This window comes from Rhipicephalus sanguineus, chromosome 11 (assembly GCF_013339695.2).
Source record: "Rhipicephalus sanguineus isolate Rsan-2018 chromosome 11, BIME_Rsan_1.4, whole genome shotgun sequence".
NCBI lineage: Eukaryota > Metazoa > Arthropoda > Arachnida > Ixodida > Ixodidae > Rhipicephalus > Rhipicephalus sanguineus.
Genome location: NC_051186.1, coordinates 89808917 through 89827017, shown reverse-complemented (window position 1 = coordinate 89827017; position 18101 = coordinate 89808917). Strand labels below are relative to the sequence as shown.

Below are 18101 nucleotides of genomic sequence, written 5' to 3'. Positions count from 1 at the left end.
TTATTCCTTTTCTACAATGCCTCCTCCCGACCAGACGGTATTCCGTCAAACCCTGGATTTCAGGTTATAGAGAAGCTCACCAAGCCCGGAACTGTGCCGACATTGAAGCTGCTGTAACCGCCAACGCCGTTGAGCACCACGAAACACAAGGAGAAGAAGAAGGCTATCTTCACTGGAGCGCTGTGCGCATGCTCTTTGGAAAATATGTTAAACATACTTATGCTCCTGATAACTTGATTTAGGAGAGTAAAGCCTTACGCGCTATTTTCTGATGTACTTTCAAGCACTATCGTGGCTCTCCGGTACAACACTTGCTTGTCACGGAAATTTTCTTTATTCGAATACGGTTCGGAGGCTGACTTATTCTTTGGACCCATCGGGATGTTCCTCTCACGGACAAGGCCGCCGACGTTGCATTTCTTGCGAAAGTGGTTTGTTAACGTTATTGTGTTGGTAAGGTCAGCCCCTGGCTCACTGCCTTGCATAAAATCGTTTCCCGCAGTGCGTGCTTTCTGTCGCATTTTAGGCAATTAAATACGTTCACGCGCACTACCGATCCATCATGGAAGCCTCTGAGACTTAAAAAAAGTGCCGCTAGGTCACGGATACCACCTCATACACGTGATACCAAAGCAACTATAGAAATGTCTACAGAATTTATTGTCACGCCTGATATTGAACCGTTGCAGCTGTGTTGCGATGCTGAAAATTTACTAGGGAGGAAATTCAAACCAGACAAAATTGGCAGTGTTTTACAGCGAAATCTATTCAGAGAACACAACAACGGCCGTTTTTTGGCGCCGTAGTTGTCTGTCGCCGTCGCCGCCGGTGTTCGTAACCGCAATCGCGCGATATAAAAAGTACCCAGGATGGAATAGGGTTCGAACCAGTGCCTTCAGCGTGGGAGCCCAGTATTCTGCCACAGAGCCATGCCAGCGCGTCACACACTTTTGCAAAAAGACACTATACAGGCTTCATGTCGGGAATGAACCTCATTACCATATGTAATACCTTGTGGCCGAAGTGTAAAATAACAACCAGGCGTTACACTGCGAGAATTCTGTAACCAGCCGTCACACAATGCGTATTGTGCAACGAGTGCGTTGAATACTTTCAACCTATTACAATGGTTCTGCCATTATCTTCATTGTCATCAGGCACACCATCAACAAAGTGCACATAGTGCCTTACAGATGTTTAGCACGGTTCTCCGAAGAATGAACTAAAATGGCATAACGGCTGCTTCCGTACATCACCAAAAATTGTGATGATTTATAGTGTAGTGGTTTCCTCGCAAGTGTACTTGTATTGGTTGCCAAGGAATTCAATAAGGCCCCCATGATCCATTTTCTCAGGGTCTCAATAAAGTTCCTTCCCCCATCTCTCTTTCTTTCTCACGTTAACGTATTTTATATAGCGTGGTGGGAGAGTGAAATAACGACCGTGCATCAGAGAATCCGATTTAAATAAATAGTGGGTCGTTTAAAGCTTCCAGTTCATTAGAAAGGGCTCAGCAATATTAATTCATCGTCATCAGCCGCAGGATCAGCAATGTGTACCTAATGGAATAACACCTTTCGAGATGGTTGTTCATACCGAGGCGAAAACAGCGCGTAGAGACGAGTATGAACAGACACAAGAAAAGGCACAGACACGGCATGAGAGGGTAAGAGGACATGACGAAAATGACCGTCGGGTCATGACGTAAATAACGCAAAAATCCTGTCGCGTACATCGTCAAACCCTTTCCACCAGGCACGTGTACCACATACCCGTATACCACAGGCCACGGTAAGCGGGTATGCGCCACAGGTGATTAACGCTTTATATCTTCCCAGGAACGGCGAGAACAGACATTGGTATTTTAAATGCGATAGCGTTAAGAATAACCAAAATCGGCAGCGTTGACCCGACGAATGGAAAGAATAAAAAATTAAGATCCCAGCAGAAACTGAAGAGCCATGCCAGATCTATAAACTGCTTTGGAAAAACAGCCTTTGCGGGCTTTATGGCGGTGCAACGTAAATTTTGCTTGTGGTGCTGGCTATTTAATACTACAAGAACGCAATAAACACTACATACGTACTCCCACCATACAGGCGTCATATCAGATAACCGTCTGTGGTTCCGCTGTCGGCTCCGCTTTTGTAGCAGTCTAAAAACATTAGATTAGCATTCCTACGATTCAGCAAGCTATATTGAAGCGTTGCTCGGCCCCGGATGTATACATGACGAAAGTTACGCATGATATTCACATGATTGCGCCATAAAGTGCACTTAGTTTCGAAAATACTGACGTATGTACTCTAACGTGAGGATTGACGATACGTCGCACCATCAGTTACCCTTTAAACGCCAGTGTTGTCCACGTGCATGGCAAGCCCACAAAGTGCACACAGATACTACACTTACAAAAACACGTCGATCATACTCGTAACGCTTGGCTCGAAGGCATAAAGTTCAGAATGGAAGTACTCACTGACTGCTTCGCATGAAACCGCTTCCCACAACGCCTAGAATCTGCGGAATCTTTCTTTGTTTTGGCGGCACTCTAGATTTTCCCCCTTGGGAACCATGTAACTTTGAAAAGAAGCTCTTACCAGCATGATGGAAAAGGGTATTGCATTTTACGAGCATTCGTAGAAAATACGCATCGTCATTTTCAGCTTTAAATTGAGGAATACACTCCTCGTACGCTTCCGCGAAGTCACGTGTTAACTTGTGTCTGCACTTGAACCCAACCGGTGTCGTTCTACTCAGTCGCTAAGTTCCTACGGTAGAGTATTCGCTAGAAGTATGGTGCAATGGCGCAACCTTTTAACTGAAATTAAAAAGAAAAACGATGTTTTTCGTATTTGTGAAATACCCTTATACAACACCAATGAAAAAGGCGCAAACTAAATATTCTGGTGGCGACGCTACCTTGAAGGTTCCCTACCTACTCGCCATGACGTCATACATACTGGGGGCTTCTGGCAAGGTTTACAGAAGTTTGAAACGCTAAAACCGAATTACCGTGTGCTCTGAAGGAGTGATACACTTAACAGACTAGGGTTCAGACACATAATAAACGTGCACATAACACGAGAAAACAAATAGAAATTCGTGGCGTCAAGCCGATAATCATTTGTACAGCATTCGGCGCAACATGTGAACTGAATCATTTGACCTTCGTTTTCCTTTGCAATAATAAATTTTAATGACGAAATGAACAACTATGCAGTTCCCAAAGGCTAATTCATCCGTTTATATAGAATTGCTGTTTCACTTATTGTATCTTCTACAAAACGTCCTGCAACGTTTCTTTGTCAGAATACACAAAATATGTCACGAAGGTATTGCCGCCATATTAAGGCTGCCATATTGTTGTTGCTTAGGTCGTCAGCCACATGCTTGCATCGCAGAAGCAGGATTGTGTGCCTTGGAAAACAAGCAGTCTTGCATTTGGTAGAGTTGTTAGGTACCTGCAACATATTTTACTTGTGGAGTGCAGGAGTCGGTATATACTTTTCAACAAGTGTCTTAGAAGTAATGCGCATACCCAATGTTTGATCTACATAACGATAAATTCATCGCGTCAAGTCATTTGTCGAAGCGAATGAATTGCTACGGCTCTAAGGAAAATTTCCAAGATCTCTAAAATTACTGTTTCGGCAAATGAAAAGTTTATTTCATCATCATGATCTAAAATTACTCTCAAGTATAGCTGTAACTAGAGCCTTCGTCATGTACAGATGCTGTAGATAGGCACCTACTGCGCATGTCTCCTTTTGTGTGTGCCCTTTATAAGCAGTGCCATATCTGACAATAAAGCTTTTGACTTCAGACACTACTCACTCCCGTAAACATTAGCAAGTCTGTGTCAACATGGAACGACTAAGAAGGAAACCAATGTATGTAATACCCTTGTTACACAGGCAAGTTAACCGCAGTTACGACCAACTGCGGTTAACCGCGTTGAACCACGGTTAGCGCCAACCACGGTTCGCCGATGTTACACGGCGCACAAGCGACCTCGGTTAAGGCGGATTTGCTTTGGCGTGAATGGCTCTGCGTCTGGCGGCAGTCCGGCGTTCAACTCGGCTGTTATTGCCGCGTCCACTTTCGCATTCTTTGAGGTGCTCCGCAGATGACGCTAATTGTTTTCCCAAAGCCTAATCAGGCTTTCTGTGGCTCGTGCAGCCCAATTCGTTCATTTTTCACGAACGCTTGCGGCATACACACGTCCTCCATGGAGGCCGCCATTTTCTCGGTTAGCCGCCAAACCGAGGTCGCCAAGCTCGGTTTCGTACAACCGCGGTTAGCCGCATAACCACGGTTTCGCATACCGTGTAACATAAGCGAACCGCCGTTACGCGTAACCGCGGTTACACTAACCGAGGTTTAGGCTGTCTGTGTAACAAGGGTATAACACAAGTATCTGAAGCAGTGAACCGTTGATTCGTAGGTAGGCGACGTTCTAGAATATGTGATTCACTTACAAGCACTAGCATGTTTCTTTACACTGGCTTTGCTAAAACTGTCTCCAAGTGTGAAAGTTGAGTCAGCTGCGATGTTTTTTGGCGACAGTTTCGCTGTGCTTCTGTTAAGAATATTTTTCTAGGGATTGCATTGTAACTGAGCGAAAACAGTTCCCAGCATGAATAATACGATCTAGAGAAGAGCTATTGATATGCCACTGAAATATACAGAACAATGTTTCCATACATGTAGAAAGCTTATATTTTAGAATGCTCTTTCTTTGTTCTGTCATACCGCATAAGCAGGCGGGGGAACTTAGTAGCAGCTGCTTAACGAAGAAATAAGCGAAGAAGGTGACCTGCACAATATTGCTGCTTCAACCACTTTTTGCAGATCAAGGTTTATTCTTACAGGTTTCCTTTTTACGCGTATGTGATATGTATAACCAGAAAAGGATGAAAGGAAGCAAGCTGCTGACTATCGTTTTAATGAGCTCTCATTTAACAACGTTGGAATGTATCTGGAAAGTTCCAGGAAAGACATACGGCATCAGAAAGGTACTATACATTCTCGATCGTGTTAACTTTGGAATTCATGAAACGCAAAATGCGTTAACTGCAGCGTCTTGTATATCATCATAGGCCATGTTAAATGGTGCCGCATAATTTGCTATTCATTGCGACAGTGTGTCAATTTTTGGCGAGAACATAACTTATTTAATTTGTCCATAGTGACGTGTATTTCCGTGCGGCCCAATTTGCTGTAGCAAAAACAAGTGCAGGCGTACACACTTCTGTACTCGTAAGCCAATAATTTATATCGTGCTTCTTCCTTGGTGAAAGGGCGATCATATATCTCTGTTGCGAATAGATGACTTCAGCTTCTCATAGACACCACGAAAATGACGAATACCTGTCTGTCCCAGTAACACTAAATGAAAAAAAAAACGAGAACTGAAGCGCGTCACTGTTGTAAGGTGGTAGGCCACTCAAAAAACATTTTAGGAGCAGCCAGCGTTGAAATAACCTTTTTCTTCAAAACAAACATCTCTTATTTAACTTACCCAGCCATTTATGGTGCAAAATATTGATTATTTATTTATTGGGACGTGATCATTGTCAAAAATTGCCTTAAAAGTGGTATTCCCGCCAGCCGTGATAAGTGACTAATGGGTGGCTTAATCCAATTAAGCTTTGACATTTGCGTAACTAAAGGTTGGAGCCTGTTTGCAAAATTAGCTGTGAATTTGAAAATATTCTATCAATTTCTTTTATTCTAGTTCATTGCACAGATGTATACGCTGTAAACCATTACACAAAATTTCAGTTTGAAGTAAACACTGAGATAAAGTTATGAAAGATGCTGTCACATGACTTGGAGCAAATTCTTGCTTTGAGAAAAACGCAAACAAGGATTTCAGAGCTTGCAAGAGGTGTGCGTCCCCCCGGGCCCGTTTTTAGAGAACAATTAGAAGCACAAAGTTAAATTTAATGGCTTCCTCTTATGTAACAGTCACAATAAAATTTATAAATCATTTTGAATATCATTATTATAGACGAAACAACACCTACTTTCGAAAAAATCACAATGTGGTTTCGGCTTCGCTATACGTACATCGGGTATTGAAAACTTGCTGTAACTTGCAAACTAATGAAGATAAGAGGATAATTTTGTTGTTGCATTATATATTTGAATGTTTTGGCGTGCACAAAAAATAAAAAACTAAAAATATAAAAAAATTAAAAACTAAAACTCAAACAGTAAAAGAAGTTCGACTTTTGAAGGTGGCCTACCACCTTAACTGTTTCAATGCAGTGACACGTGCACTATACTGTGACAATGTACTGTCTCACTTCAATTTCATTTATGTTCATTGAAGATGTTGCAGCTTCTAAATAAAAAATATGCTGAACGATTCTAAAAACAAGGGACATGGCATACAAAATAAGTTGCATATTACCGCAGTCTGGTCAATATGTCGCGTATACTGATTTTGTGTCCCTAATATGGTGAATAATAGATCTACAGAATGACGAGCAAAGGCGAGGAAATACGCTTAACACTGCGTTCTTTGCGGGAAGGGCATTCTGCAAACATGTGCCGCCGACTTCATCTTCGCATACGCGAGGCACTCCGTCGTAATGTCGTTCATTGTGCATTGGAGTGTTTGCATATTGCCATGGAACGAAGGTGAGCTAGCTTACATTCTTTACAACATCCAGGCTCTTGTGCAGATCAGCCAATAATCATAAAAGCAGTTTGGCAGCGTGCAATATTAGGCACACCCAACTCTTGACAATACATGGTGCCAAAGCGCGCAGTAACTGTAGAAGTGACAGTCGTAAGAAGGTGAGAAATAGCTTATATGTATATTAATGCTATTTTTGTGGCCGATTTTGTGGATAATAATAAGAGCCATGAAGATGCTTGCATACGCAAGGGAGCATGTACTTGTACAAAGTCGCTTCTTCAGGCATCAGCAGATTGTTACGTCTGCCAAGCACGACTTCACGTCTTTTTTTTCTTTTTTTTTCAGTTTTTAAGCACATCACTTCCCATATGGACATTCAACACAACCAAAGGCGGGAAATCCCGATGTTACGTAGACATAATGGAATATGTGGACAAAGGTTCAATAACATACAATCACCTATGTTACGAAGGACCCAAAAGGTGCGCTCACTCAATTAACATATCATATACAGCAGCCACTACGTGCGTTTATTCATGCATTTGTTTACTTTGCAGAAAGCATGTCAAAATGGTGGGGACATTTGATAGAGATAAAAAAAGCAAAATAACCGTCAGACCAAAAGGTAACACGAAAGAATCAATAATTGTCTCATAATATTGTTGAAGCAGCGCTATGTGGCGTACTTGACACTGCTACAAAAGTTTGACTGTTAACGATATTTTGAAGCCAAATCTGCTATGAAGTCACCTCACAACAGTCCACTTGGATGGCGTCGTTATCCGCCGCCGCTGCCAGTGTTTGTAAGAGCTATCGCGCGTATTGAAAAAAAAAAAAACGGTTCCACCCAGGCACTCCGCGTGGCACTCAATATTTTACCTGGTAGCCAGGCCGGTGCATGAAACTCCTTCGAAAAAAAAAAGCTATACGGGCGTATGCCGGGAAACGAATCACGCTAGCAGATGTACTATAGCGTGGTATAATCGTAGCATAACACCAAGTGTCACGGAAGGCGAATTGGGCAACGAGTAAGTGGTTAAAAGTGTACCACCCATTACAAAGGCATCATCTGTAATTTTCCACCGCCGTCAGCCACAGTATCAACAATGTGAACCTAATGCCCTACAGACACGTAGTGCCTACCTCGATTATCCGCAGAATGATGAATAATGACATAGTAGGTGCTTCAATACTTTGGAAAACTATGATGAGCTATGGAATAATGGGCACCTTGCAACTCTACTAGCAGTAGTCGCCCCAAGAGAATCTAGAAGAGGCTCCAGAAGGCCACTCCTCCAGCTTTCGCTGTGACTCTGCTGCGTGTTTTGCGAACATCTGGCGTTCTTTCTTCTCCTTGCTCTTTCACCTATCATTGTGTGTGCTGTACCACCTCAAATAGCCTAACTAAAGCCTGTTTGTTCCGGCAGGGACGTCACTGCCACAGTCATAGGCGCGGTTCCATCCTGCATTTTGCATTGGACAAATATCTGTCTGCCCGGTAGAATAGCACCGTCTTACAGAAAACCGTGTATAGGGTAAACAACACGCTGGGTGTTAGTGGCATTGTTCATAGCTTCAGGATTCAGCGACAGTAGCCCAGGTGATTGCTAGGATTTTACACGCAAAATTTACAATACGGTTATGAGGCACACCGTGGTCAGGTACTCCGTGCCATTTGCAACCAGCTGGAGTACATAGCCTGCACTTAAATCTAAGAACGCCGGAGTTGTTGCCTCTGACATTTATCAAAATGTGATACATATCCTGCGCCCTCGACCTTCGCAACAGGATGCCTTTCCTGCAAAGCTACCACCGTGGGTACGAATTGGTGCGCTTTGCAGTTGAGTAGTGCATATTTGCTGATGTAGCTGTCACGACCGCACATTGACTCTTGATTTCCTGAAGGACGACCGATCGTAGCGCTTTGACCTTGTAGGAGTTTGGCTCCGAACGATGGCTCTATTGCGCAGTGCACGTGTCCTGCAACCTGAATCGCGTTATCTCACAAATAAATTTTGCGCTGCTCTTAGGCGACTATCGACGAAGTGTTCGTTCTCTACAATCTTTATCTACAAAAGGACATATACGCCTGCTGACATGGCAAGGCGGACGTGAAAAATTAACGAAAGACTTATGGCGAAGTCTGAAGCAATGTAGCCATTGGGGCGAGTTGGTAGAGCTTCATCACGAAACGGCGCACCACGCGAAGACGAAAGAAAAGAAAGAAACCGACGGCACAAGCCCTATCAACCGAACTATTTATTTCAACGCAGCAACATAGAACCATATGACGGAACATCAGATGACGCAGTGCGAGCGTGTCTAGACTTCATACTGGCGACGGTATGCGCGACATCATCAAGAACATTATAATCCACATCCTATGTGACATCTAAAAGCCTAATCTCATTTTCTAGAAGAACAAGTGAAGTATGGAAGATGCATTTCTTCCCCCGTTTTTTATGTGCGACGCTACAAAAATTTATCTGAATGTTCAATCTTGATGTCTATATCACTATGGTTAGATAGTCGGCGCTATGCAATCTTGATTTCTATATCACTAAGGCGAAGATAGTCAGCGCTCATGCCGTCGGATTCCTTGTTTTCGTCTTCCTGTGGGTACCCTGTTTCATGATGGGGGTCCAATGGAAATGGAAGATTGTGTCTCTGTGCAAGGGCGGAGTAATGCAGAAACGTACCGTATTTCACATGCTGCACTGGCTCTTCATGACCGCGGGAAATCGTCTCGACCATACCCACATAATGAATGCATGTGCAGGGTTACGTGGAACAGAAGTGAATAAATACTTACTAAACTGCAGCTGCGTCGCGACTAGTCCTTCTCCATTGCCCGAAAACTTTTAGGGGCGAAGCTCTTTATGCGTGGGTCTGTCCATCCTCAGTTTGTTTGTAGCCTTGTAGTTGCCACCTCTAGCTCGTGAGAAGCGCGCGTTCTTGTATGCAGTAGAAGAAGAAGACGACGTTGACGAGTGAGTCTATCGTGCGTGTTCGCCTGTGTTGCATTCTCTTCTTCAATGCGCGCCTTCGGGTATGCAGTACAAGAAGAAGAGGACGTTGACGAGTGACACTCGTGCGTGTTCGCCTGTGTGGCGTTCTTTCTTTTTACTACGTCTCGTGTTTTCAACGACACCCGAAGGCAACATTTCAGAAGTAACGCGCCATGAGGCTCCCTCTTGGCACATTTTCTCTTTAGCTCGGAGTCGCCAGATGGAAGACAAGGCTGCGGAACGGAGGGCACGGAAGGCAGCGGCAGCGAGCGCTCGCAGACAGCATCCTCAGGTGATAGCCCGCGAGGCCGAAGCTGCACGTTGACGCCACGAAGCAGATTCCGCCGTTCGAACCCGCGAAGCCAAAGCTGCTCGACAAGCTGTACGGCTGCGGCGAGAAGACCCCGCCGTTCGAGCCCACGAGGCCGAAGCTGCACGGCTGCGGCGCGAATCAGATCTTCAAAATGTGAAGGACCGTCAAGCGGTGAGAAAGCGCGCGTACCGGCAGGCAGAGCCCGAGGCTGTGCGAGCACGTGAAGTGGCTGCAAAACGCATCAGGCGGGCTCTGCCCGAAGGCGGCGACGCGCTCTTGCAGCGGGACTTCCTTGATAACAGTTTCGGCCATAGTTGCGGTGTGTGCTACAGAATGTGGTTCTCAAACAATCTAGTCACAATATCTTCCATCAAGAAGGACCACGCTCGCGCCATTGCCATCGCCGTGCTGCAGCGCGAGTTTGCTTCGCCCCACTCATCATCATTCACCACGTGGATATGCTGTGATGTTTTTTTACCTACGCTAAGACCTCATTCCTGTGACGCGACGTCACTTAACTGTGAAAACTCAAAACGTGAAAACGACGTGTTCGCAATAATCAGATCATTTATACGCATAAAATTTTGCGGAACCTACGCTTTCGCGTAATAGCTAGAGAGTGCCCGTACCCAGACGGAATAGAAGCTCTCTGCCGATGTTTTTGTCTGCTGTGGTTATTCGTAGCTGCTGGAAAAAAATTATTTATTGGCGTATGACTATTACATTTGGAGCCAAGCGTTACGAGGTGGATCGACGTGTTTTTGTAATCGATGAGGGTGGCGATTTGGGCTTGTTGGTATGGTTGCATATCGTGGGCTTTCCAGAGACAATAACTACACTCGTGTGCAAAGGGAGCTCATGGTTCGACGCAACGTGTCACTAGCGTTACGGAGAGATGTAAATTTCATTGCAATGAAGTGCGCGTTACTGGGCGATGATGACCAAATTTTAAGGAGCGGTCGTCGCTTTATCTGAGCGACGCTTCACTAACCTTGTGTAGTCAGCCTTTATTACATTGTTTTAAAAGGGCATAGTCGACGCTGTCACCACTACTAGCGTGACCCCGTAATCGCGCGTGTTATGGTATTTAAGCAGCGAAGGTGTTCTTAGTCGAGTATTTGGTGTCCGATGTTGGTGTAACGCAGATGGTCATTTTACGGGTATGTGTCACAGGAAATGCGTAAATCCCACTACTCGCCATTGTTCCACTAAAAATGAAAAAGAAACGCGGCTAATTTTACGGGTATGTGCCACGGAAATTGGTTATATTCTACTCACCACTGGTCCACTAGAAATGAAGAAGACAACTTGTTGCGGGCCGGACGTTGTTGAAGCTCGTGGGACAAAACAAGGGAAAGAAGAAGACTGCGGGCATCCACGGCGCGCGCAGTAGTAATGAACATAATAACAAAAAAATGTTGAACGTTGCTTTCGTTCGCCTAGTACGCTGTTGGCTCGTCTCGTTTCTGCGACATTTGCGCTTTCAGAATGGTCCCACTTCCTCGTTCTTGTACCGATTCACGTTCGGACAACTGTATATTGCCTTCCCAGAAACATTCCTGATGACGTTGCTATTGACGCACACCTTAAGCGAAGACTCCTTTGTAAACCTGCGTATAAGTGTGGTATGGTCAAGATGCACTAGAACTATACTAATACCTCAAAGCTTCGCAAAGAGTTTTACAGCGAAAGCTGTTATGAGATCATTTCACCGGCCTTTTTTGGCGCCGTAGTCGTCCGACGCCGCCGCCGCCGCCGCCGGTGTCCGTAACCAGTATCGCTCGAAAAAAAAATGAGAAAAAAGTTCCAGGATGGTACGAGGTTCGAACCTGGGCCCTCTGCGTGGGAGCCCAGTATTCAACCTCTGAGCCATGCCGGTGCTTGAAACTGCTTTGCAAAAAGGTCCTATACAGGCTTCATGTCGGGAAGGAACCACATTAGCATATGCAATATAGCGTGGTAGAAGAGTAAAATAAGCACAAAGCGTCGCACAACGTGAATTCTGTAACCAGGCGTCACACAATGCGAATTGCGCAACGAGTAGGTTGTTGAATGCTTCGAACCCATGACAAAGGACTCTGCCATAATTCTTCATCGTCATCAGGCACAGCATCAACAAAGTGCGCAAAATGCCTCACATGGGTTTAGCAGGCACCAACGCTCTCCGTAGATTGACGAAAAATGGCACAGTGCCTGCTGCCCTACTTCTCAAAAACTGCAATGATTTATAGCGCAGTGGGTTCCTCGCAAGTGCACTTGTATTGGTTGCCAAGGAAGCCCATAAGCGCATGATTCATTTCCTCGGGGTCTCAGTAAAGTTCTTCGCCCCCCCTCCCCTCCGTCTCTCTTTCACGTCAACGTATGTTATACAGCATGACGGGAGAGGGAAATAGCGACCGGGCGTCACCCAATGCATATTACATAACTGGTGGGCCGTTTAAAGGTTCCAACCCATTACAAAGGGCTGAGCCATAATTCTTCATCGTCATCAGTCGTCGCGTCAACAAATTGCACATAATGCCTTACAGACGGGTAGCTGGTGCCTGGCTCTCCGCAGAATGACGAATAATGGCTGAGTAGGTGCTTCCCAACTTCTCAAAAATTGTGATTTATGGCGTAGTGGGTACCTTTCTAGTGTACTTGTATTGTAGCCCCAAGAGATCTTAACAGGCTCTAGAAACGCCGCTCTTCCAGCTTTCGCTGTGACTGTGCTGCGGTTTCAGCGCAGGCCTGGCGTTTTTTATTAAAGAGCAGTGATACAACATAGCTGAAAGAATTGCAGTTTGAGAATCAGAATTAATGTTATTGTGATTCGTAAAAAGATTACATAGTGCTAATATACAGAAGGAGGTCCCGAAGTCAAAGACTACAATGTGACCTCCATTTCGAAATAAATAAGGAACTCTGGTTACAGCATAACAAAAGATGTGAATAAAAGGTGTAAATAGAAATGGTCGGCAATGAAATAGAAAAAAACAAAACCTGTCCGGTAAACGACAAGTCATACTACAAGAGATGCAAAACGCCTGTAAGCCGATAGCGGCGAACGAGCGCTGACCGTCGATAATCTGATTATAGACGGAGCGCGTCGTCTTTTATAAAGCAGTCGTCGAACATTCCAGCGTTATCGCTGGCGCTCGTGTTTTCTCTCGACTAAACTTGCACTATTCCCGTCCTGCCCGTAATCTTAACACAATTATCCAAACAATCACGAAGCTTCTCAAGCATTGCGGCGTGGTCTGCGCCAATCGTTGCTAACAGTTTTTTGTGGCTGACAGTGGAATACATCAAAATCAAGTTTATCAGCGCGCGTGGCAATAGATACAAATACAGAAGTCAACATTACCGTTACTGCATCAAATATTTTTACAATTGCAAATATGACTGCTATTTCACTTGGCTACAAGCCATCATAATAAAATTGAAATACCTACAGTTATTTCTTGCATAAATTTGGTGGCTAACTCACTTAGGCTTCTTTGTGATTCACGTTGTAGTGCTTCATACTGTGAACATTTTTCTTCGGTGTTATACGTGTATACATACTTCTGCATGTGCGTATGTATTAAATGTGTTTTTTTCCGATGGAGGCCAAAATGTTTGAGGCCGGCCCATGTACTTAGATTTAGGTGCGCGTTAAAGAACCCTAGGTGGTCGAAATTTCCGGAGCCCTCCATTACGGCGTATCTCATAGTCATATCGTAGTTTCGGGACCTTAAACCCCAGATATTATGATTATTACTAAAGGTGTTTCTTGCTCTCTTTTCTAGTATCGCTATTTTGAGAAATAAAACAAAATTTCTTAGTCATCTTTGCACCATATACGTCATTGTAACTCGTTGCTCTTTCTATTTGAAATCTTTTCTGCTGAACATTTTTTTAATAGTTCACATGTTCTGCTTTTAACTGTTTTGATCACCTGCCATTTTAATTGTTGTACCATTAGCACTGCGGTCAGAGTTTGTGCAGGCCCTGCTCAACGACGCTAGCGCTGTGCTTCTCAGATTCGTGCAGAGGCTAACTAGAACTGAGGAGAAGTATTAATGATCACGCTTTAATGCGGATGTCCTACACTTCGTGAAAGCACGGTATCTGTTAGCAAACCACACTGTCGATGAGGCAAGTCAGACTCACACAACTGATAAAATCACTTTGTCTACTGCTCCAGCCGTTGGCAATAAGCTTTATGGGTGTGCCTTACAACGTCACCAACCGGCAATATATATATATCGTTGTAGCTACGGGGACGTGACATGCTACGCCAAAATAAACGTCCTGGGCTTGCATTCAGAAATCTCATAGCTCAGTATAAATTCGAACTCCCCCGAGCATCAAAGTTATTCTAGAGTGCACGATGACGAATGTATAAAACCGAGGCGTTTTACCGAAGTGCACATTATCGACAACCAGCGGCTGTGGCTCCCCGTCCTGATGTACGAAGAGTGGTACTTCGCTAGGTATTGCTTCATGCTACAAATCGTTGATTGATTAGTGATTGCAGTAACGCTTTCTTCACAGTCATACACGTGTGTCATGCACATATTTCATGTGCAGTTAAAGGAATTCATGTTGGCTACATTCTAATGAAAAATATTCATGGATGAACAGCCAATCAATTGTGCATTACTAAGTGAAAAACAAGCAAAGTTATATTTCCGAATATATAGCTAGCTGATGTTGTTGTCTTCCTTTTCAGATGGAGCATTAAATATGACATATGAAATCGTCTATTTAAATGGGAAATACAAGTGCGCTGTGCTCAGGATCACGTTGCCATTACTTGGTCAGTTATCAATTTTTTACGTACTTTACAAGCTCGGTAACGATCAGTCTCCCGGTGCTCCTCAATGTTTTAAACGCAAGGTGGTATGCCATGTGCGCTCGTATGATAAAGAACTTTGTTTCTACATCATCTCATATCTGGTGGCCCGATTGAAAAAATCAAGCTCTATAATTCAGTGTAAAAACATATCTATTCACCATTTTACGAACGAAACTGGTCGAGTTGATATATTTCGTTTATAATCACCTCTGGTGTGTCGCCTGCCTATGTCTGCAGGATATTTTCTAAGTCACAGGGGAATTACCAGTAAGCAGCATCTCGCCTGCGTGAACTATTCTGTGTGCTCGAGGCATCCTTTGCGTGCCGTCTGGCCACTGGTGGCTTTCATAAAAATACCGACGTTTCGTCGATTTCAGCTTTATCCTTATTTTGGGGTGCGCGTAATCACTGCTTTGGGCTATGAAATTGTATTGCCAGGAGAAGAAAGTTGAAGATAAGCGAACATAACCTTAGTCTAAGGCACAGCACTTGTACGAGGGCTTACGTATGTGGACAAAATTTGGTGGTGATTTAATAAAATTTCATGGAAAGCTCTAAACTTCAGCAATGCCACAAGCAAGAACTCGATCCGCATCTGCCACTTTGGGATGACAAGTGCCATTCAGCACTTTGGAATACCACGTGCGTGTCAACGACAAATATAACTCTTTAATAATCACATTTCAAATTACTGCGCGATAGTCGACGGCAGATTTACGCACGATCTATCGGTAACATTGATATTGCATAGCCGCAACCATTACACGCACTTCGCTGTTATTACAGTTTTATAATTCGGGTGTCAAGGCTCTCGGTGCCGTCGGGTGCTGCAGTCGGGTGCCCCGCAAAAAGCTGAACTGGAAGGGCAGTTAGCTGAGGCTTCACGAGAATATGACGACTAGGATAAAATTATTCTCGACTTGCCGATCTGAACACGCGAAGATTAGTACCCGGCCACGCTGGCAAAGTTATAGTCATTGTACGCAAGTGCACTTACGCCCCCAGAATGTTGATTTGCCGTCGCGCTGCTACACGTGAAAGCAAAGCGTACATGGGAAAGGATTCTGATGGCAATGGGTGCTTAGGTAGCATAACATATATTTGTTGGGGAGAAAACTGCTAGCAATATATGTTGTCTTGAGACCCATTCATGACGAAATTTGTGTCATTTACCGATGCATGAGAGATGAGGCCGGGCAAGTTTAGCACTCGACTCGGTTTATGACTCTATTGACTCGAGATATTATTAAAAAGCGGCCACATGTGTTTTTCTTCGAAAAACGTTGTAACACTGCATAGAGAGTGGTGTGGTCACTATTCTGCGAGACTTATCAATTTTGAAATAATGCTCGCATCGTTAGGAGGGTTTTACCTGATAAATTCATTCAGTACAGACATGTACTCTAAGTCTCCATTCATTTTTTTTTCTTTCTTCTTACAGGGAATCGGCATTTGTACGACATGCGTGTTTGGAACTCTTCCGTTAACTCCCACGGAGTAAGGAACTGTATTACAAAATTTAGCCAACTCGAACACAAAGGACATGGTATTTATGATGCCTCCTGCCAGCATATACTTCATAATGGCAATGGAAGACCGCAACTGCACATGCCTAATGGAAAACCGACGCGTCAAAAGTTATAAATGATGAAAAACACAACATACAACGGTACTGATATAGTGTTATACAAATGTACCATTGGTATGAGCACACGGCCTTGTTTAGCGTGTATGTGTGATGTGTTGGCAAATAAAGGACACATAAAATATCATGAGCAAAAAGCTGCCACCAGTAACGTCACGAAAATCACAGTGCTTCACTGCATGTTCTAACAGTGTAGAATTTCTTACAGGCTGTCTATCTGCAAATGTCTGTCACTTTGTTTTGCTTCAGCCTCGCAACAATATACCACCAGGTTTATCTGAACATATAGGACGAGTGAATGTATTACGAGCGTAATGTGTACATTTTTCCTTTTTGTTCAACGTTTCCTTTTTATTGACCGCCCTCCACTCCGAACGACCACGGGCTGTGGTCCACGCGACACCCTCATGTAGACTTACGCTTCATTCAATTAGGACAGCTGTGTCCAAGCGTGAGGAGATGACACTAGGCTTTTCTTACATATGTGTTAAAAATTCGATGCACATGTTTTTTACTTGTATATATTGACTATTTAAGTATGTCACATGATATACGCAAAACCACTAGAAAGACAAGCACAGATCGAGAAAAAAACAGTATTTCGCGTGCTTGGGAGATGTGGTACCTGTGGTACGCTGATATTTGTTTAGTTCAACATATTATTTGTTGAATTTTCGTATTATTGTGTCAAAGAAGGCTAAAGTTTAATATTTATTGTAAATTGTTCCTTTGCGAAACATTGAGACAAGCAGTTTTATCTTACAACTGCCGGTTTTGTATTTTAAGCGGAGCTGCGGATCGGCTAATAATCGTGAGGAATCGAACTCGAGCGATGAATGCAGTATTTCTTTGCTAAGCTTAACGTAAGCTTAACTTAACTAAGCTTAACTACATTGCAGATGCATTGTAATATGCTAAGCTTAACGTAACTGCTGAAACGACAGGCGCGCATATATTTTAACGCGATTGAATTAAAGGGCTCATTCCGCAGCAATTCCGATGTGGCGTCCGTGTCCACGTCGGTTTCAGTGTCGTTGGTTGTGAGCGCAACATCAGTGATCTTAGAGAGCAAAAGTTGGAGAATGATGTGAATAAATAAATACAAATAGCTTCGGTTCGTGTGGGAATCGAAACCTGGAACGAGGAAAGAAAGTGTTCTACTACCGAGCCACGGCAGCGCTTAAAACTGCCGTGGCAAAAAAAAAAAAACTCTCTACGAATGTCATGTACAGCGAGAACTCTACTTAACGCATGTAATATTGCGTGGCGGAAGTGTAGAATCGCAACAGGCGTCAAAACATGTCCGCTGCTCAACGTGTGCTCGGTTTAAAGCGCGAGCAATTACAAAGCGCACAAGCATAATGAACCATTATTATCAGCAACAGCATCAACAAAGTACACTAGTGCGCGTGATCTGTTGTGGACGCGTAGTGGGTACTTCGGCAGTTCGCATGAGAAAGAACTATAGCGTAGTGGCCTCCTCGCAACTGTACTTGCAGTAGGCATTCGATAGTTTGAAACGGTGAATGTTAAGCGCACAGACGTCCCTATCCTTGCGGCGCGGTTGAGGTGCCCGCCGAAAAGCGAAGCGAGGCTACCAATTGAGTAGATCGTGCGAACCGGGCCCGATTACGCTGTCGCGTACACTTGAAGGCGAAGCT

The 18101-nt window shown here is 44.0% G+C and overlaps 1 long non-coding RNA gene across 1 annotated transcript; it reads left to right on the top strand.

Moving 5' to 3' along the window:
- Positions 1–4711: 4711 nt before the first annotated feature.
- Positions 4712–16566, top strand: LOC119375518 (uncharacterized). The gene is made up of 5 exons (XR_005180372.1): positions 4712–5018; positions 6998–7134; positions 7210–7277; positions 14670–14756; positions 16237–16566. It is a non-coding gene; the product is annotated as an uncharacterized LOC119375518 (long non-coding RNA).
- Positions 16567–18101: the final 1535 nt, after the last annotated feature.